Source organism: Bos mutus, chromosome 3 (assembly GCF_027580195.1).
Source record: "Bos mutus isolate GX-2022 chromosome 3, NWIPB_WYAK_1.1, whole genome shotgun sequence".
Classification (NCBI taxonomy): domain Eukaryota; kingdom Metazoa; phylum Chordata; class Mammalia; order Artiodactyla; family Bovidae; genus Bos; species Bos mutus.
In genome coordinates, this window is record NC_091619.1 from 80,309,559 (window position 1) to 80,332,253 (window position 22,695).

Genomic DNA, 22,695 nt, shown 5'->3' on the forward strand with positions numbered 1-22,695 from the left:
TCTACAATCTCACCATCTAGAGAACATCACTGTTGCCATTTTAGAATATGAGTTTCCAGACGCTTTTTTCCCACTATTTTCCTTCCTTGTTTCCTTATTTTCTTTCCTTCTCATGTGTTTTGGGGCTGTTTTGGATAGCTTAGAAAATTATTGGCTTCTTGAGCATTTTTTTCTTTTCATCATCAAAAGCGTTACTTTGAGCATTTTTCTTCAAAGATTATCTCCAAATGCTATAAAATTCCGTTTTCTTCTATTGCCTCTGTAATTTTCCTTCTCATTTCCTTCCCACAGTTTCAGGCCCACATAAAATAACTCATGGTTTAATATAATACATGTTCTTCATAGACTTTTCGGTTTGGCCTGCTTGGATGTACTCTGTTATGAAGTTTTAATCTTGTAATAAGATTGTAATCTTCTTTGCTTTTCCACACATGACTGGCATTTTTTTTTTTTGCTGGGAAAAATATAGGGTATTTCAAGCTTTTATGCCTTACAAACTCTATTACTCGTGGTTTAGCTGCCAAAGAACATAGGGTATAATACCCAGATTACCCTTCTAGACTTCCCAATTATAAAAGAGACCTATATATGTCATCCAGAAATAATTCTACAAGTTACGCACTAGTTTCAGTCTTTTTAAAACCTTAAAAGGCTTCTTGATCATTCATTCATTCACTCATTTACCCAGCAAAAATTTATGGTGCATCTTCTTTGTCCAATAGAAATATAATGTAAGCCACAAATGTGAACCTCATATGTAATTTATTTTTTTCTAGTAGCCACATTAAAGAAGGAAAAATAAACCAGTAAAACTAATTTCAATTATATATTTAACTGACGCAAAGAGACAACTCATTGGAAAAGACCCTGATCCTGGGAAAGATTGAAGGCAAAAGGAGAATAGGGTGGCAGAAGAGGAAATGGTTAGATAGCATCACCGACTCAAGGGACATGAATTTGAGCAAACTCCAGAAGATAGTGAAGGACAAGGAAGCCTGGCGTGCTGTAGTCCATGGGGTTGCCAAAAATCAGACATGACTGAGTGACTGAAAAACAATTCTATTTAACTTGATAGACTCCAAGTATTCTGTGTGCTTAGTTGTGACCAACTCTTGGTGACCCCGTGGACTGTAGCCTGCCAGGCTCCTCTGTCCATGGGGATTCTCCAGGCAAGAATACTAGAGTGGGTTGTCATGCCCTCCTCCAGGGGATCTTCCCAACCCAGGGATCAAAACCAGGTCTCCTGCATTGCAGGTGCTTTCTTTAAAGTCTGAGCCACCAGGGAAGCCCCAAAATATTCTGTATAGATAATAAATATAAAAATTATCAAAACTGTTTCTCGTGTCTTCAAAATCAGTATTTAATATTCACAGCACATCTTAATTTGAATCAGCCCCATTTCAAGTATTCAGTAACCACATGTGGCTGTGGCTACCATATTGGACAGCACAATTCCAGAGACTCTTGCTGGAAAGTCTTATGATGAGCAAGACAGATACAGTCCTCACACATAGCCTGTACTCTGATAGGAAAAGCAGTCATACATAAGTGAATATTAATATTATACCTACAACAAAACAAATGAAGAAGCACAAATGCCAGGCTAGGCCAAGTGCCAATCCAAATAGCTACACACCCAAACTATTTCTGGGACTGGGTTTGGGTCAGGGGGAAGAAATTCAAGTTCTCTATATTGTTTCCCCCATTAGGTTTGCAATGAACTAATTGTGTGATCTTGTGTGTGTGTGTGTTCAGTGGCCCAGTCATGTCTGACTCTTTGTAATCTTGGGCCAATTAACCTCTTCCTCCTGGACTCAGATTTGAATAATCACCATAGTTCCCTGACTCTAAAGAACTTACATTAAGAAACAAAATAGAAGAACTTACATTTAGGCAACTCTGCCCTATGTGTGTGCTCAGTTGCTAAGTTGTGTCCAGCTCTGTGCGACTCTATGGACTGTAACCCATCAGGATCCTCTGTCCATGGAATTTTCCAGGCAAGAATACTGGAGTGGGGTTGCCAATTCTTCCTCCAAAGGATCTTCTTGACTCAGGGATTGACCCTGTGTCTCCTGCATTGACAGGCGGATTCTTTATCGCTGAGCCACCTGGGAAGCCCAACTCTACCCTACTGCTTTCCATAATTATTAGTTTAATGTCTGTGTTCCCTGCCATATTGTAGCTAATGTGAGGTTAGAGAATCTTCCCCATTTGTCTATTTCTGTCTCCTCAGCACCATCCTTCCGTATTTTTTGAATGAATTAATAACTGAAGGAGTGATGAAGACTGAAAGGCTTCCCACTTAAAATCTCTTGTTAGGATTAAAATTCATGTGTTAGTTTCAGTTCAGTTCAGTCACTCAGTCGTGTCCGACTCTTTGCGACCCCATGAATCACAGCATGCCAGGCCTTCCTGTCCATCACCAACTCCCAGAGTTCACTCAAACTCCTGTCCATCGAGTCGGTGATGCCATCCAGCCATCTCATCCTCTGTCGTCCCCTTCTCCTCCTGCCCCAGTCCCTCCCAGCATCAGAGTCTTTTCCAATGAGTCAACTCTTCTCATGAGGTGGCCAATGTACTGGATTTTCAGCTTTAGCATCATTCCTTCCAAAGAACACCCAGGACTGATCTCCTTTAGGATGGACTGGGACTCCTTGTAGTCCAAGGGACTCTCAAGAGTTTATGTTCTCCCATATGCTAACCTTCTCCCGGCCTTCTCCTATCCTTTTCTGTCATTTCATAACTATTTGGGTACGCTTGCTTACTCTGTATCAGAAATTGTGAAAGACACTGGTAGGTAAATATAAAAAACTGACAGAGTCCCTGCCCTCAAGGAACTTGGAGCTTTTTTGATATGTTGTTATAATTGATAACAGCTAACATTTTCAGAGTTCTTTCTTTGGGTCAGGTATTTGGTTAAGCACTATATTGTGCTTTTATGTGTAAAAATCTTCAGTTTGGTAAGTTGGATACTATTTCATTCTTCATTTTACAGGTGAGGAAATTCAAGCTCAAAGAAGTTAAATGGTTCACAATCCCATTGCTAGTAAGTATTGGAGTGGGGATGCAAAGCATGGTCAGAGATTATGGTCTAAGCCAATGTACTAAAAATCCTCCAGAATCTTTAGAGCCTGGGATGACCTATTGCACATTATGCAAAATTAGATAAAGTGTCATCCTTAAAATGAATAACTGGTTAGATATTAATATTTTAAAAATAATAAAGGGAAGTGTGATCTGTCTCCTTACTAAATCCTCCAAAGAGCTATTTCTTAGCCCACTTACTTTATGCCTATTTCTAACGTGTATGTATGTTTATATATTTGATATTTGTGTTTACACATATAAAATCTAAAAGATGTACAGATGGCAGTTCTGAGATCCTAAGTCACACACTTTTTTTAAGCCTGATAGATGATTGACCGTTTCTCATTGATCAGTTTTATTCTTTCCCAAGACACAGTTGCCCTTGAAACCTTAACCATTACCATGAAAATTCCACTAATCCAGTTATTTTGCCAATATCTTCCTGTCCTGAGGGTGTTTATCTTCCTTTCATTTCCTCAGCCAGCCCCCAGTAGCTTCCCTCTGTTCCACTCTTTGTGTGTAAGCTTCCCTTAGGAATTTATGGAGTAAGATTGCAGCAACTTTCTACACCTATTTTCTTTAGGTAATGATTTTCCAACTCGCCTCATCTCTTGTCTTTTTCATCCTTCTTCTCTAAATGTAAGTTTTATTTTTTCGCAAATGCTTTGAGTTCCTCCCCTTAGATTCCTTGCTGCTCTTCCACTCAAAATGATGTTAGTTGTAGTTTAATTCTGGATAACAATATTGCAATATGATTATTCTTCATAACTTTGAGCAATCCTTTCTCTCAAAAATACTAAATAGAAGTATCAAATAATATGAAGTTCAAAATCATGATATCTTTGACATAGTTTTTGAACAACTTATCTCAAACAATATTTGTAAAACTGCATTAACTTGTTTTTTGCAATCGGAAAACTTCCAATCTGCATTAACTTCCCCTCCAGACTCTCCCCTTTCTGTCAGGTGGTATCTGTAGTGGTTACAAACATGGATGGTGTCAGACACATGCAGGTTCAAAGTCAGTGCCTGCCAGTTGCTCCTGGACCCTACTGTGCCTGGTGCTCTCCTCTCTGTGCTTTCACTGGCTCATCTATAAAATGAGGATGACAGTACTTGTACTGTATGGCTGAAAGCTGATACTTACCTACTCTAAGTACTTTTATGATAACATTTAATCTTCATAGTGACCCTATGAAGAGAGAAGTCACATTGTACAAACAAAGAAACTGAGGCACAGAGAGATGAATACAGTAATCATAAAGGTAGTGTTTATAAATTTGAATGTTTTCAATTTAATGCTATAGCACAAGCATTTTTCATGTTGACATAACATTTAATTGCTTAGCAAATATATGTTTTAATGGTGACATATTAGTTAACTGTGTGGTTATTCTTTTATTTGCTTAGATATTGGCTTATTAAATATTTGGATTGTTTTGGTTTCTTCTATATTTGAAATAATGTTGTGATGAACATATTTGGACATAAGGTTCTTCTGTAATTCCAATAATTTCTTTGTCACAGATTCAAGGCAAATTAGAATCCAAGGGCAAAAACACTTTTTTAAGCTTCTGCTCCCTATTCTTACACTTGTTTTCCAAAAGCTTGTATAAATTTACATTCCCATTATTGGACATGAAGTTCTTTTCTATTTCTGATCATTTCTTCGTCACAGATTCAGGAAGAGGAATTAGAGTCCAAGAGCAAAAATCCTTTTTAAGGCTTTTTCTGACTATTGCTACGCTTGTTTTCCAAAAGGTTGTATACTTTTACGCTCCCATTAGCATGAGCGTGTCTGTTTTACTGCCCTCTCCCTAGGTCAAAGTCATCCTGTAAAGAGCAAGAAACAAAGGTTGCAAACCCTGTAACGCGGTGTCTTTCACTCTAGCTACCTCAAAGGATGGGTAATCTTTTCTACACTGTCAGCCAGCTTGCACTGGCCTAACCCTTCCCGTCAGCTTCATCTTGAGCTACCAGATAATGGCCAGCTGCACTTTAATCTCACCAGAGGAGTCTTGACATTAAGGATTATGCTTCTGTTATCATGTGGACAATTAGGGCCTTTATTTGGCAAAGTCCAGCTAAATTGGGTAGATTTGTAAAAACTAAAGTGTAATTATAAGATGAAATGGTTGCAAGTATTTGAATTGCATCCTTAGTCTGAGAAGTAATGAACATTTGCTGCTTTGGATAGCAAAGAGTCTGTGGAAGAGTAGCTCCATGAGTTCTTTTCAGGAAAAAAAAGAAAACCTCAACTTTATCAGGAAGATGATGTTAATTTATTATGTTCTCAATAATGGTTCTGTGCTCAGAATTTACTTTCTTACACATACTAGCTTTGTGACCTTGGACAAGCTATGAAGTCTTGCCACCTCTCTATTTTCTCATCTTTAAAATGGAGATAATATTACCTATGACTCAGGGCTTTTTAAAAATAGAAATAAGATGTGTGAATTCTTACTGTGAGTACTCAAGTCATGGTTCATTGCCTGATTGAATTTTTGTTGCTTTTGTATAGGAATTGTTAAGATTAAATTTTTTTTTCTAAAGCCATATTTGGCTTTAAAATTGGAGGGGCTGTTAATTAGACTATAGACTAAATATCCAGACTTTTAATATCGTGGGGGCCACTGCTCATACCTCCAAAGAGAAAGCACAAATTAACTCAGGAATGCTTCTCTCAGAATTGTGCTTGCAGTACTTTAATAAAACAATACTCATAATATAAACACCTGTTAGAAAATGAAAACCCCACAGCTTAAGAAAGAAAATCTGTGGAGTTCTAGTTCTGAAGCATGTCTGGGTCATAGCACCCGACTTTGACTTCTTGGTACTTTATGTAAAGCAAGTACATACTTTCAAGAAAAACTAGTGAACTACATACAAGACACCCCTAACTTTTTCTTTCTGTGTGTGTGAGTTTGTTTTACCCCCTTCCTTTTCAGCCAGAAAGGAGGATAGATATTTCAGAATGCAAGAGAATGGCCATGATAATAAGAAAAGACAGTTGAAAAAAAGACTGGAAAGAAATACATCAAGATGCAGCAAAAGCTTACATTTATTGAGAGCCTTTAAGATGCCAAGCCTTGTGTTTAAGCACTTTTCATGAGTTATCTTTATAATAACCAGCGGCGCAAGTACTACTGTTATTCCCATTCTACAGAGGAGAAAACTGAGCCTTGGACTGTTGAAGTGACTTGTGCACAGCAAGTGTGTATGAGATCTGGAATTTAAGGCCATGTCTTACAGATTTGATTTCTTGGGTCTACCCTAGACATATGAGTATGGAATTTTTAACATCTAGCAGGTAGCATGAAAAATGTGACTACAGTAAGAAATTGTCATAGAAATCAAAAGCAGGAAAAAACACCTTGTAGATTATCCAGACTAACCCTATATTGTTGTGGGAACTGAGGGGCAGAGATGCAACTTTTCAGAGATTACACAACCTACTCTGTGGCCAAGTGAAGATACAAATTGCTATCATTTGTATTAAACTTTCAAAAATCTTATATTATTAATATCAAAAACTTCAGCCACACGCGAAAGTAAAGCGCCATCTATCATTTTACAGTTACCCATATTTTACCATTTTTGATGACCTTTTTTCTTTTGATCGCTCTCTTTAGCTCTTTTCTTTTTTCAGTTACAGCTTTAAGTTGAATGTTGTAGTGAGTAATTTGAGAATTATGTACAATAATATGTGCAGGTAAGCATAGACACAGAAAGAGAATTGATTCTGTTAAATCTGCCTTATTTAGCTTTTTACTTTAGATTGACTCTTTTTTTTTCTTTTTTTTTAAATTTTGTATTGGCATATAGACAATTAACAATGTTGTGGGAGTTTCAGGTGAATAGCAAAGGGACTCATCTATACCCATACATGTATCTATTTTCCCCCAAACTCTCCTCCCATCCAAGTTGCCATATGACATGTGTTTTCACTCCTCAGTCGGAAGGGAAATTTAAAAGTAAGTAGAAATAATCATGAATTCTTTCCATTTAGTTTCAGCTTTAAAGAAAGTACCAGGATGAGAACATTTATGTTGCTGCCAACTAATATTCCATTGTGGTGCTTAGTTGCTCAGTTGTATCCAGCTCTGTGAGCCCATGGATTGTAGCCCGCTAGGCTCCTCTGTCCAGGGAATTCTGTAGGCAAGAATACTGGAGTGGCTTGCCATTCCCTTCTCCAGGGGATCTTCCCGACCCAGGGATCAAACCTGTGTCTCCTGCATTTCACGATTTCCCAACTTTCCATATCCAAAGATAATTCCCCCTCCAGAGCCAACTGAGGCAGAGGAAAGAGGTACTTGGAGTAGGAATTATAATTAGTTTTGTAAGATTAGCTCATCAGGGTCGCATTTGATGTTAAATAACTGGCTTTTTAGTAAAATCCTCATTGGATTTGTTTCCCTGTTTGATCTGCTATACCCCCCCCCTCCCCCCAAAGGAGGCACATTTTAACAAATTTCTTCAAGCTAGGACATTTAAAAGATCAAAGAAGCTACCAGAATCCGTCCATTAGCTTTTTATGAACAATGGTTCCCGAACATCTTTCTGCTTAAAATCCTATTGTTTTTGTTAATAGTAATATTTTTGTTATTTCACATTCACTAAGCACCAACAATTAGCTAGGCATCAGTTAAGAACAAAGAAAATCTGTTTCAGCACTTAGGTGCTCAAGGCCCAGTTCTCATGCCCCTCTGCCCTCTTTGTGTCCAGTATTTGTCTTTGAAGTTCAGTTGTGCCTGATCCACAGAAGAGAACTTGAGGGAAATGAATACAGCTGAGCATGGACTGCCGGATACCAGAGGGTGAGCTGTGTCTTTAGGAGTATCTTTAAGGGGTCACTTCATTCTCCCAGAGTCAAGGGGTAGCAACACTGTCAGGAGGGCAGAAGGGGTAGTTAGGGGGGGAAAAAAAAGGAGAGAGAGAAGATGAGAGGAGGCTGGAGTAGTTCTTTTTAAAAATCAGTAAAGCTCTAGACTTAGAAATTTATCTCTGAAGAGTCAGATAGGAGGAGGAAAAGGGTCCATGCTTAAAATGCCAAAACGAAGCCCAGCAGATTGATTCTGTGCAGCCAGCATCAATCATGCAGATAGATTTTGCCACAAAATGGTCCAATGTTCCTTTTTTCTTCCTTTCTCTGACTTAGGCGTCCAGATGGTGCATGAACAGTGAAGAATGGGTGGATATTTTAAGACATCTTAACTAAGGTAGGGATGGCGACGCTAAGTATGAATTTCCCAGTTCTCCTTTCTCTATACACAAGAAATAAAATTCCTGTACTGAACTGCCAAGAAGTATCTGTTTCAATGGAACTTTGTGTTGTGCTATTAAATCAAAGCTTGAGTATTCCTTTGAGAAAAGGAGGCTTTGAAACTAATTACTTTCTCTTGATAGGGTCTATTTTTATAGGAGTACGTTTAAGTGATTTTAATGTATTAATAATCTACTAAGTGCTTTGGACTTGTTTTAATTTTTCACAATTAAAATTTTTTTAAACTTACTAAGGTTATAAAAGTAATATGTGACCATTGAGGAAAAATTGGGAAATAGATGAAAGCACAAAGAAGAAACTAATCACCTATATGTCTACTTTCCCAAAATAACCATTGATAGCATCTTGATATATTTTTTAAGTCTTTTTTAAATAAATAAACAATCATACTCGCATAATTTAGCTATTTATTTTCTTGTCATTGGAGCTTTAATATATCAAGTATAAAAGTAATAATACATAACTTAGGTCAGGTAAAAAATTAAAATGTAGGCTAGAATTTATAGAATTGATTTTGTAATTTTAAAGCATCAGTGGTGAAACTGTAAGCTCTCTTGTCCTAAGACATTATAATTCCCTTTAATCAGCAACAATGGCTAAAACATGTGATCTAAAATTGTAGCATTTGCTTACAAACAGAAAAAAGAAGAAACAAAGAGAAACTATATGGACTTGCAGGCCATAAGAAAGCCTTGTGTTACTTAGCATTTAAAATCGTCAAAGATAGAAATTAAAAGTACAAAAGTTGAAGCATTGGTGACCACAGCAAGGCCTCCAGACATGAGTCAGCCGCAAAAAATGCTCAAACTCATTTAAAAAGCTCTTTGTCATGGTCCAAAAAAACAACATTTTTAGTGTTTTCCTTTGACTTCACATCCCGCTATTGCAAGTACATGGCTAATTATTATCTGAATGATATCTATTATTCCTGTGTTCCAACCGGATATGATCCAAATATGGCCACAAACACATTATAGTGTGCAGCAAAATCAAAAGAATAATTCTGTTTTTAAGGGTTAATGGTAGTTTCACTCCTCCTCAGTTTGAAACATGGACAATTGCTCTACTGTTGTCTATTCTAGGCAGCTGTGCAGAATAGTAAAGGTTTGGAGATCTTTGTAGGCAGGAGAAAAATTAAGCCTTTGTATACTTTTTGTTCAATATATTCTACCCAACACCCATATGTAAGAGTTGGACTTGGGAGTTGCAACAGGCTAAGGAAAGTTTGCACAGATAGACAGAGTTATTCAAAATTCTGTGCCTACTAAGCTCTGAATCACAAAGTGCAATTGCAAATCTTTTAGAAATTATATATAAAAAATCCTTTCTCTAATTCTGCCCACTGTATTCTGTTGGCTTCACGTATTATTTTTGAATAATGAACACATGAAACAGAACTAGTTGAAAGTTAGCAATTACCTCACCTTTTTCAGTTCTCAAACTGGTACTGTTCTTAAGCCTCTGAGAAATGGAGTGGTCTTATGAAAGAACATGTCCATGTGTAGAAGGAAAAGCAAAAATACCAGTTTAGTTTTAGATATCTAAAAAATGAATTTCAAATAATTGAGGACTGTGGACACAATTGAAAAGGTAGAGTTAAAATCATTTGTGCCTCCACTTGGTTTCCCAGAATGTACTATTCTGTATCTTTCTTTATGTCTCCTAAGCTTGGCATGAATGCAAACTATTCCTAACACATATATAACTGGGAAGAGTGAGCCAAGGTGACAGGGAGGTGGAATATGGGATAAGAAATATCACTGGATCTAGGATTTTATTCCATTTGGAATAATTCCACTTTGGAAATCATTTCTAAGAAAGATTTAAAAATCCGAATGCCCTTTCTTATCTCACTCTTGTAATTGTTGGGAAAGGAATAATAATAATAGCTACCTCTTACTGAGCACATAATATGTGTCAGGCACTACCTTTCTAGTATCCCATTTAATCACAACAGCTTCACAATTAAGTCAAATGCTTACCATGCCTGAAAGGGCCCGATATAATTTTGGCCCCAGTGACCCCTCTGCTCTCTTTCCCCACTTCTCTCCTCTTACGTAAACCATCCCAGTCATGCTGGCCTCCTTGTTCCTCACATATAACATATGCACTCCCACTTTAGGGACTTCATACTTATTGCGCCCTCAACCTAGAATGTTCTTCCCCCAAATATCTGAATGGTTTGCTCCCTTACTTAATTTGGATCCCTAGTCCAACCTCATCAGTAAAGGCTTCCCTGATAATCACAAAAGAACTAGCAGACCTTATCACTCTGTCTCCTTACTTGCTTTATTCTTTTTAATAGTGCTTGTCACCACTAACCTTATATATTTGTTATTGTCTTTCATTGCCCGTTAGAGTGTAAGCACCTTGAGAATTTACAGAATTATTTGAGAACTAGCCTTTGTCTATTCTTTTTCCTCCACTGATTCCTATGCTCAGAACTGTGCCTGACACATGGTAGACATTGATTATATTCATTGAATGAAGGAATGAATGAAGAAACTGAACCTCAGACTGGTTAAGTAACTGTCCCAAGAATACATAGCACAGGGCAGAACCAAGATTAGAACTTGAGTCCTTCTGGGGGCAGGTGGCAGACAGGATGTAATATTGGAATTGAGCTTCAAAAAATAAGTAGAACTTGTATCTAGAGTTTTCTGCTGCTGTTGAAATGATGTTGCCTACTTGTAGCCTTCACATCACCATTCCTTTTTAACATTTTTGTTCCACTTAGGAACAAATCTTATTATTACAGGAATGATGAATCACATGATATCAAAAGGATAACTAACCAACTTGCTTACATCATAATCTTTTTTTCCTGTCTATCCGTTCAGTGTGCAATGGCTCCTGGCATTTACACCTATGACTCAGATATGAAACTTGGCATAAGAGGGGGACTTGGGGTGCTCTCACTTGTTCACAGCTACATGTTCAAATCAGCTTCTTATTCCACGTGAAGCACTTAGGCCTATAGCTGGCCCTTGGTCTCAACATATGATTATCATTATTATTAGCATTATAATTCCTTGAACCATCTTCATCCATCAGTTCTGCTGTCTCTGGTGCTTTGGACGAATGCTGTGCTTTCCCAGCCCTTGGCACCTGTTACCTGTGGACAGTTGCAAGCACCTGGTTTGCTCTGACCGCTAACTTGGACACAGAGGAATCCTGAACTCCTATTTATAGCATCCACAGATATTTTATCAGCCTTTTGGCAGATTGCATCTGTGTGAAGTCTTCAAGAAAACTTATGGCTTATTTCGCTAAACACTTTTGTTTAATCCAGAGAAATATACATCCCATTTTTCTCTACTGGCAGGTTTGATGATGTGTCCTTGAATGAGTTGCTTCAGCTCTCTAAACCACAGGTTTCCCTATATATAACATGAGAATAATAATGTTTTTATTATTGTAGTAACAGAAGGAGTTAGAGACGGCATAGTGTATATTCTTCAAAATTATGTTGAAATACATTGTCATGCACATTGAAATTATTATCATTTTGTGGTAATAAAGAGACTGGTGATGAAGATGCTGCTGCTGTCTTAAGTAATATTGGGAAACTACACTCCTGATATCCTTCCTCTGTCCTTTGAATTATGTTCTAATTAACACCTTTCTACTTCTTCCTCTTCTCCCTTATTCCAGTAGAAGCTGCACAGGAAGTTTCTGCTGGCAATTCTTGGAGCCGGGAATGTAATCCTCACACTCAGGAAAGCATGCCCCTCCCTTCAATCTGTGCTCATACAGGTCATGCTCTGAGCTGTGGGTGTTTTCTTTTTCTGCTTCAAACAGCTCTGTAAACAACTCCAGAATCTTTGGTCTTTCTCTTTTTGCACCACCTTAGACCATCTGTTGTTAGGCTTTAAGCCCATTATCACTTTCTGTCCATTTGCCTCTAAAATGCTCTAAGGGGTCTATGGTGTACAGTGAGGCCCTACAAGACAGGAGCCATGCTTCATCTGTCCCCAGCACAAAGCCCAGTGCCTGGAGGGAGAAAACGCTTGCAGTGGGTATTTGTGTTCTTGCTGAAATTTTCTCTCCTCTTCCATCATCCTGCTCTACCTATGCCTATTTGTATCATCTGAGTTTTGTACAGACATTCCACCTCAGCTTGATTTTCTCCCCCTGTGTTTATTCCACTAGGTTTACATTTTCTTTTTTTAAATCTATGGATTTGGTTAAATACTTTAGCTGCTGGAAATATCTATATGGTCATTAGAAATTTTAGGAACTTTTTCAACAGTATATTTTACTCTATTGCTTCCCTCTCTGGCATTTTAAATAGAGAACAGAGCTTCTCTCCCTTTGAGCACTGCTTTTTATCGGATATTAAATTTCTTCCTTTTTTTTAAAAAAAAATAGAGATTTGCACCTCCTTCATATATTTCTGGCAAATTTCCCGGACTTTGGGAAATTAATTTTGGCCATTACCCTAGAAAGAAAGGGAACTATCTTTCACTTTATATTCATAATCTCTGTTTTTCCTTGTATCTAAATCCTATTAATTCTACTAGCCCACTTCCATTTTTGTTTTAATAATAATAACTAACATTTATGTAATGCTTTACAGTGTAAAAAGTATTTTCACATCCACTCTTTCATTTGAGCCTAACAATTCTATATGAATGGCAGAGATGGTACATTATTATTCCTGTTTCACAGATGAAAAGAAACAACCACACCCCATAGAGTTAAAGTAATTTTTCTTGGGTCCATTAGTTTACAGGAATTAGAGCCTTGAAGTTGAACCCAGCTTTCTCAGTCCAAATTCTGTTTGTTTCCTACTGTTCCACACCATGTATCTCTAGAAAGGCCCTAAACATCTAGGTTCAAAGGTCAGCTCTGTTATTTATGGATTTTGTTTTCTCTTTTTTAGATTGCCATTGAAATCCATCCCAAAACCATTTCTTAGCCATGATATTGGTCTTTGTCTTAAACCTACATTTCCACTCTTTCCTTGGTTCATTACTCAACTAAGAAAGCCCATCCTCCAGGAAAGTGTCTCTGACTCTTCAGATTGGATTAGGTGGCTCTGTTTAGAGTAGCCAGGGCACCCCAGTTCATCTCATACATCCCCATATGTCTAGGTAATTGTCCTTTCCCTTATCTGCATCTGTAACTACTGGATGATGGACTGTGTCAGGGCAAGAGCTAGCCCATCATCCCCACCTTTGTGACCCCAGAATCTAGCACATTGCCAGGCACAGAGTAGGTATTAGCAAGTATTTATGGAATAAATAAATGATTAGTGACAAGAGGAGTGGAAAGATTCTTTTGGTAGCTAATAGGAAGAGATCCCAAGGAGATCTTCTTTCATTTTAGTGTTTGGGGTGGGGGTGCTTTGTGCAGGGTGCGAGAATGGAATAGAGCATGTGACTATGTGAAGGGACAAAGTCATCACAATGCCATTTCTCTTAAGTACAAAAAATAGCCCTGTGACGTTTCTTATAAAGGAGAAAGAGGATATTCAGCAGTGGACTATTTCTTTCTTTTTTCTTTAATCATTGATGATTGTTCTTCAGAGTCTGTGGCTATAGGTCATGTCCTTATGATTTTTCTTATAAAAAGCAAAGTGTTTTAAAAAAACAGGTAAATGTACTAGTTTTTATTAAGGAAGGGCAGTGGTTTTTGAAATTATACATCCCTCTGAAACAATTTTAGAAATATGGATGTACCAGATTACTAGAAAACAGTGAATAATTTTGCATTCTTGAAGCCAATATTAATTGACTTAAATCTGGCCAGTGATGTGTAATCTGAGTTGATGGAGAACAGAAAGTATTAATACCACATTTGGGTGTTTCAATTCATCTAGCTGGCCCAAGATCTCAATGTCTTTAATGCTGTGTTTGTGTGTCTATAATTAAGGTTGCATTTGGATTTTTTATGACAAAATCCTATTTCTAGAGGTGTACAACTCCATTAAAAATCCCTTTTGGCACTCATGGTCTTTGCCTGTGGAAACAAACAAACTTCAGTCCAACCAGTGAGCAAACTGAAAATGGGAAAGGAAAACAATTGCTTCTAGTTATTACTACTCTTTTTCTTTTAGCATCTTAAAAAAAAAGTAGCCAGAGGGTTTGAAAAGCCTGAATATAAAATAGTGCTATTAAGTTATGTGTGTGGAATTATTGACTTCTTGATATCTCTTGGAAACTCTTCTCTCTGTTAAAGCCAAGTTCAAGTGTCTGCTCCCAGTTTTGTCTTCACCTACCTTCATTTCCTTTTGTCATTTGAATGCACTTGCTGTTCAGGAATGGAAATTTCTTGGACAACAGCCTCAAGTGACATCAAAAATGAAAAAGGGAGCCAAGTTCTCTTTTCTGTGAGAAGACCGGACATGACTTCTCATGTGAGGATATATTTCAGATCCACTATGATAAGGCTGAAGAATATTCATTCAACTTTACATATGATTCCCTCTGTCCTTCCAGGACTGTTTCCTTTCCTGCAATGCCGGAGACTCGAGTTTGATCCCTGGGTCAGGAATATCCCCTGGAGAAGGAAATGGCAACCCACTCTAGTATTCTTGCCTGGGAAATTCCATGGACAGAGGAGCCTGGCAGACTACAGCCCATGGGGTCACAAGAGTTGGACATGATTTAGTAACTGAACCACCATGACCACCAGGACAAGGGCTAATTTTTCCTATGCCTGACATTATGCCCGTCACATTTGTTTAATTTTTAAGGAGTTTGTATCTCTGCATGAAAATGTTGATGGGTAAAATTGCAGTGCCTGGCCCGTAGTAGGGTCTCAAGAGTATTTTGTTGACTTGAATGTTGAAATGGTAATTCTAAAAACCTTTCACATCTTTTCAAGTGTTTGTTAGCCATCTGTATGTCTTCTTTGGAGAAATGTCTATTTAGATCTTTGGCCCATTTTTTGATTGGGTCATTTATTTTTCTGGAGTTGAGCTGTAGGAGTTGCTTGTATATTTTTGAGATTAGTTGTTTGTCGGTTGCTTCATTTGCTATTATTTTCTCCCATTCTGAAGGCTGTCTTTTCACCTTGCTAATAGTTTCCTTTGATGTGCAGAAGCTTTTAAGTTTAATTAGGTCCCATTTGTTTATTTTTGCTTTTATTTCCAATATTCTGGGAGGTGGGTCATAGAGGATCCTGCTGTGATGTTCAACATCACTCTTTATCAGAGAAATGCAAATCAAAACCACTATGAGGTACCATTTCACACCAGTCAGAATGGCTGCGATCCAAAAGTCTACAAATAATAAATGCTGGAGAGGGTGTGGAGAAAAGGGAACCCTCTTACACTGTTGGTGGGAATGCAAACTAGTACAGCCACTATGGAGAACAGTGTGGAGATTCCTTAAAAAACTGGAAATAGAACTGCCTTATGATCCAGCATTCCCACTGCTGGGCATACACACTGAGGAAACCAGAAGGGAAAGAGACACGTGTACCCCAATGTTCATCGCAGCACTGTTTATAATAGCCAGGACATGGAAGCAACCTAGATGTCCATCAGCAGATGAATGGATAAGAAAGCTGTGGTACATATACACAATGGAGTATTACTCAGCCATTAAAAGAATACATTTGAATCAGTTCTAATGAGGTGGATGAAACTGAGACTATTATACAGAGTGAAGTAAGCCAGAAGGAAAAATATAAATACAGTATACTAACGCATGTATATGGAATTTAGAAAGATGGTAACGATAACCCTGTGTACGAGACAGCAAAAGAGACACTGATGTAAAGTCTTATGGACTCTGTGGGAGAGGGTGGGAAGATTTGGGAGAATGTCATTGAAACATGTGAAATGTCATGTATGAAACGAGATGCCAGTCAGGTTCAGTGCAATGCTGGATGCTTGGGGCTGGTGCGCTGGGAAGGCCCAGGGGGATGGTATGGGGAGGTTGGGAGGGAGGAGGGTTCAGGATGGGGAGCATGTGATTTTTTTTTAAAAAAAAAATTAAAAAAAAAAAAAAAAAAAAAAAACCTTTCACAGTAGCTTAAGCATGTGTGCATGTGCTTAGTCATTCAGTCGTGTCCAGCTGTTTGCAACCTCTATGGCCTGTAGCCCACCAGACTCCTCTGTGTATGTGATTCTCTAGGCAAAAATACTAGAGTGGGTAGCCATTCCCTTCTCCAGGGGATTTTCATGACCCAGGGATCGAAACTGGGTCTCCTGCATTATAGGCAGATTCTTTACCATCTGAGCCACCAGGGAAGCCCCAGCTTAAGCATATTAATGGTCAATAAAAATATCACATATTTTATCATGCTTTCCAGTTATAAAAATGTTTTTACAACCATTAGCTGATGGTATACAATAACCCTATGAAGTAGGTAGAACAGATTTTATTATCTTTATTTCTCAGATGAGGAAACAGGGGCTTAAAAGGTCAAATGGCTGACTTATTGATACATGAGATTCATCCTATGTAACAACATCTTTGGTTCACAAAACTCATTTTTTTTTTATGCCGAAGCAAAACGCCCAGCATGTTTTGAGTAATACCTTTTATCAGATAAACTGTACAATATTGACAGAAAGGCTTCTCTGCCTATGGAAATCCTTTCCTCATAGTCAATCCCTTACTGACCTAGAGGGGAGTTTTCTATATCCCCAAAGCTTATCTGTCAATATTCCACCACTAGTCCAATAAAAGGTATTACTTGAAACTTGTCTCTATATTTTGTCTGACCAATAAAGGCAAGTAATTAAAAATATTGAGTCAGGATTCAAGACATACTGGGTATTGTGATGCTCTATTAGCTACATTCTTGTGATGTACATTCTTGTGATGTGATATATTGTTATGCTCTATTAGCTACATTCTTGAAAAATAATTTACTGCCTATTAAAATAAAGTTTATTTATTTTTGTTTTTTTAAGTTAGTAATTTGGACTTTTCCAAAAACGAATCCAGATTTTCAGAGCCAGGTACCCTTCAGCATGCCCCATACCTGGCCCCTTTATAGCTGGAGAGAGCACAGATGAGGCACTGAGCAGCAGGTGATTATGAAACAGGACCGAAAGGTAAACAGGTTGAATCATTAAGCTGGCAAGACAGGGTGGCTCCTTTGAAGAGGGAAAGGCAGAAACGTGGCAAGGTCTTTAGTTCTATTTTGACTTAGCCAAAAGTGGGGTGATTTAGTTCTGTTTACCTACTTTACAAAGTAGAGTTATTGTTATTCAGAACCCAGAGGTATGTATAAGGCCTCCCTAGAGAAATGGGGTTTCACATGGAATACCCATTAGGGCTCTTTAGAAACTTTGTAGCCACTGACCATTTCCACTCTCCATCCACACTCAGAACACTCCACTCTGTGCTACAGGTGTAATGAATGGTTAATTGTTACACTAAAATATAAGCTCTATGGGGTTAGGATATTTTTAAACTGATTTTTCATTGCTGAATCCTAAGTACACAGTTCCAGGCACACCATAGGCACTCTATATGTATTTGCTAAATAAATGAATGAATGAATAACAAGACAGATCTGAAAAAATTGAGGAGAGGAAGGAAATTCAGGCAGATACACAATTAACAAATTCTGGGAAGGGGAAATGAATGTTTGAGGGACAGTAAGGAATGTAGTCTAGCTAGCAGAGACTTTTATAAGGAAGTATTGCTTATTATCAATGCAAAGTAATAGAGGAAAACAATAGAATGGGAAAGACTAGAGGTTTCTTCAAGAAAATTAGAGCTACCAAGGGAACATTTCATGCAGAGACGGGCACAATAAAGGACAGAAATGGTATGGACCTAACAGAAGCAGAAGATATTAAGAACAGGTGGCAAGAATATACAAAAAAGCTATACAAAAACAATCTTCAACCCAGATAATCATGATGGTGTGATCACTCACCTAGAGCCAGACTCCTAGAATGCGAAGTCAACTGGGCCTTAAGAAGCATCACTACGAACAAAGCTAGTGGAGGTGATGGAATTCCAGTTGAGCTATTTCAAATCCTAAAAGATGATGCTGTGAAAGTGCTGCACTCAATATGCCAGCAAATGTGGAAAACTCAGCAGTGGCCACAGGACTGGAAAAGATCAATTTTCATTCCAATCTCAAAGAAAGGCAATGCCAAAGAATGCTCAAACTACTGCACAATTGCACTCATCTCACACCTTAGCAAAGTAATGTACAAAATTCTCCAAGCCAGGCTTCAGCAGTACATGAACCGTCAACTTCCAGATGTTCAAGCTGGATATAGAACAGGCAGAGGAACTAGAGATCAAATTGTCAACATCTGCTGGATCACTGAAAAAGCAAGAGAGTTCCAGAAGAACATCTACTTCTGCTTGATTGACTATGCCAAAGCCCTTGACTGTGTGGATCATCACAAACTGTGCAAAATTCTTCAAGAGATGGGAATACCAGACCACTGTACCTGCCTCTTGAGAAATCTGTATGCAGTCAAGAGGTAGCAGTTAGAACAAGATATGGAATAAAAGACTGGTTCCAACTAAGAAAAGGAGTATGTCAAGACTGTACATTGTCACCCAGCTTATTTAACTTATATGCAGAGTATATCATGGGAAATGCCAGGCTGGATGAAGCACAAGCTGAAATCAAGAATGCCAGGAAAAATATCAATAACCTCAGATATGCAGATGACGCCACCATTATGGCAGAAAGCAAAGAAGAACTAAAGAGCCTCTTGATGAAAGTGAAAGAATAGTGAAAAGTTGGCTTAAAGCTCAACATTCAGAAAACTAAGATCATGGCATCTGGTCCCATCACTTCATGGGAAATAGATGGGGGAACAGTGGAAACAGTGACAGACTTTATTTTTTTGGGCTCCAAAATCACTGCAGATGGTGACTGCAGCCATGAAATTAAGATGCTTGCACCTTGGAAGAAAAGCTATGACAAACATAGACAGCATATTAAAAAGCAGAGGCATTACTTTGCTAACAAAGGTCCATCTAGTCAAAGCTATGGTTTTTCCAGTAGTCATGTACGGACGTGAGATTTGGACTATAAAACAAGCTGAGTGCTGAAAAATTGATGCTTTTGAGCTGTGGCGTTGGAGAAGACTCTTGGGAGTCCCTTGGATTGCAAGGCAACCAAACTAGGCAATCCTAAAGGAAATCAGTCCTGAATATTCATTGGAAGGACTGATGCTGAAGCTGAGACTCCAATACTTTGGCCACCTGATGCAAAGAGCAGACTCATTGGAAAAGACTCTGATGCTGGGAGGGATTGGGGGCAGGAGGAGAAGGGGACAACAAAGGATGAGATGATTGGATGGCATCACCAAATCAATGGACATGAGTTTGAACAACTCTGGGAGTGGGTGATGGACAGGGAAGCCTGGCGTGCTTCAGTCCATGAGGTCACAAAGAGTTGGACATGAATGAGCAACTGAACTGAACTGATTGCTTATTACCTGTAAGAGGCCTCAAGCAATAATCATAACTTAAGTGCAGTACTTTCACAACACAGTCTTCATCACAGATCTTAAATGCCGTCAGGCCAATACAGAATTCTCAACTTGAGTTTGTAAAAATCCTCACCTATGTCAAAAACCTAATAAAAGCAAAAACATCAAAGTTCTAGCATCATCATTATTAATGATCGACCAGTAAGTGACATGAATGTCACTCAAGTTGGCAGCATCATGCTTCTCAAGACTAGTGCTGTATCCTTAGCACCCAGCAAGTGCTAATTTTTAAAAAATAAATGGATGAATATATGTCAAGATAAGTATATCTACAGAGGATCATTGTAAGAATGAAATAAGACAACATAAGTAAAGTTCTTGCATAGGGCCTGGCATGGAGCTAGTGTTTGATAAACAATTAGCTCTAGTACTAAAAATGACCCTAGACAGTAGCTATATCATCTTCATTTTATAGACAAGAATGTGAGACTCAGAGAGGGTAGGAAACTTTCCCAAAGTATCCAGCTACTCTGACACCATAGCTTGTGTGCTTTTCCCCATTTGTAGAGATAATGATGCTTCAAGATTTGAGAGTCATTTCTGTTGGGTGCAGTAAATAGATGAGCCAGAAAATATCATTTTATTCTGTTCCAATAAGAGTCACTGTGAGGCAAATTCTTGGAAATGTTCAGAGATAGTACAGAATATAAATGAAAGCAGAATTGGGTTACTGCTTTTGCTAGACAACCTAATATTGTGGTTAAGAGACTAAAATATAGTATTGGATGTCTTCAGGTTAGAGTCCCAGCTGCTCCACTTAACAAACTGTGATGTTCAGCAAGTTACTTAACTTCCCCGAGTCTCAAGTTTCTCCTTTATAAAATGGAGATTCAAAAAATCACTTCTTTCATAGAATGAGATAAAGTAATGTATTTACATGTTTAGGCAAGCAGTCTATAGCACACCCACATATATCCCATTTTGGTTATAAAGAATTGGCTGCATAATTGGATTTGTTTATTGGGTCTGCCTTGATAACAATTAAATTGGCATCATGGAAGCAGTAAGAAGTCAGTTTTGAAGTGGGCACTCCATTAAGACAAATGGCTCGGAAGGGATGCTCCCACTTCCCTTGATGCTATATTGTTTTGGTCTGTCTAGCCAGAGAGCAAACCAAACAGCAGTGTATTGATTTACGGTATAAAGACGCTACCTTTACAAGATGAAGGGCTAGAAACTTTATTTGCTTTTAATGAAAGTTCAGCTTCTGTAGACCATAGCCAAGTCAGCTAGAAGGAACAAAGAAGAATGTGGGTTTTTTTCCCCCACCTACAGATTTGATTGCTTTTAATCTCAAGGGAGAACAGAGTCAGAAGGTATTATTAAAGCATTAGCCCAATAACCTCTTGGAAAGATGGTGACCAATGTAAGCTTATAATCTCTAACTGGTCAAAAAAAACAGCAAATGAGACCAAAAAGTGACAAATCTGTCTTGTACGGGAATTGGCAATTCCTAAATCAGCTGAGGAAAATTCATTCAGTGTGTTATTTATTATATAGAAAGTCCTATTATACTATGTTCTAATTACTTATAGTAATTGGTATTCTATCAGTTTGTTGATGAAGTTTCAATGTTATTTTCTTCCATTTGCAGTTCTTTCTCTTGAAGAATGTTTTAGGAATTTACCTATATTCTAAAAAGAGTGAGAATATAGATACAAACACAGTGATGGAAAAATAATCATTTTGGTTTTCAAAATCTGTATTATTTCTTCTATTAGCTTAATGTGGAATTCAGGAATGTGGAAATCCATTAAAAATTTAACATTCGGAAGTTAATGTTTAACCTTTTATGACATGGTACACTTGCTCTGGATAGTTAATTGTCTAGATTAAAATTCATTGATGGTATGTTTTAACACAATTTACATTTGAAATTTGAAAAAGTGGGTGGAACTAATGGAGAAATATTGGGTTCCACATTAAATTCTCTTTTGACTTTTCTGAAATGCCCTGTTTTGAAGTTAGATTTTAGAACAGACTTTTAATACAAATATAGTAATAGAAAATCTATGTGCTTTGTTCAAACAGATAATGGAGTTGAAAAATCAAGGAAAGGAAAACTGGAAGATAGAAGAGCTTTTGTGTAATATGGCTAGAGGTTTCAAACAAAACTAGGCATCAAAATATTAGAACATGCTAACAGAACCCCATTGTCACCAAAACTAATTAGTGTTCTGCTGTTTAATGCAAACGCTACATGCTGTCTTGACCTTTTTACACGTCGTGTCTAAGGTTGTGCCATAAAACAGAGGGAAGCACAGAATGCCTCCAGATAGCCTCAGAGGTTTTCTTTTTTAAGTAGTTCAATTGATTGTAACAATGCAGGCTGTGTGTAGGACTTATTTAAAGGTGCTGTTTATTAGATCTTGATTACAAGGAGCCAGTGAATTAAAGTAATGTCATGCTAGGGAACAGTTTCCAGGGCAGAATGACTGCCATTTCTTTTTAATGTGATGCTGCATGGTTTAAAATACACTTACCATAGAATGCATGACTTTGAAAGTTAGCTCTCAGTAAACCCACACGACAGACAGAATGTGGAGCTGTGGATTCTCTGAAGAAGATACAATAAAGCAAGATTTTCATGGTGCAGCAATGCAGTGCTAAGAGACAGTTACTGAAGAAGATAACCCAGCAGGATAGTAACTTGCAGACACAGAAGGGCCTTTCATTTGAAAAGCCCCAGGCAGTTTGGAGGCTCTGACTCATGAGCTTCCCTGCAAGGCAGTTGTGGTTTCTAGTTTAGCAAGTGTCTTTTTCTTATGATTTGGGCTCTGACTAAATGTGTTTTCAGAGATTTGTCAAAGGACAGAAGAGGTGTAGAACCTTCTGTGGCTCTTCAAAGCTTCCATGGTGAAGTCCACACTTCTTAGGACAGTTCACAAGA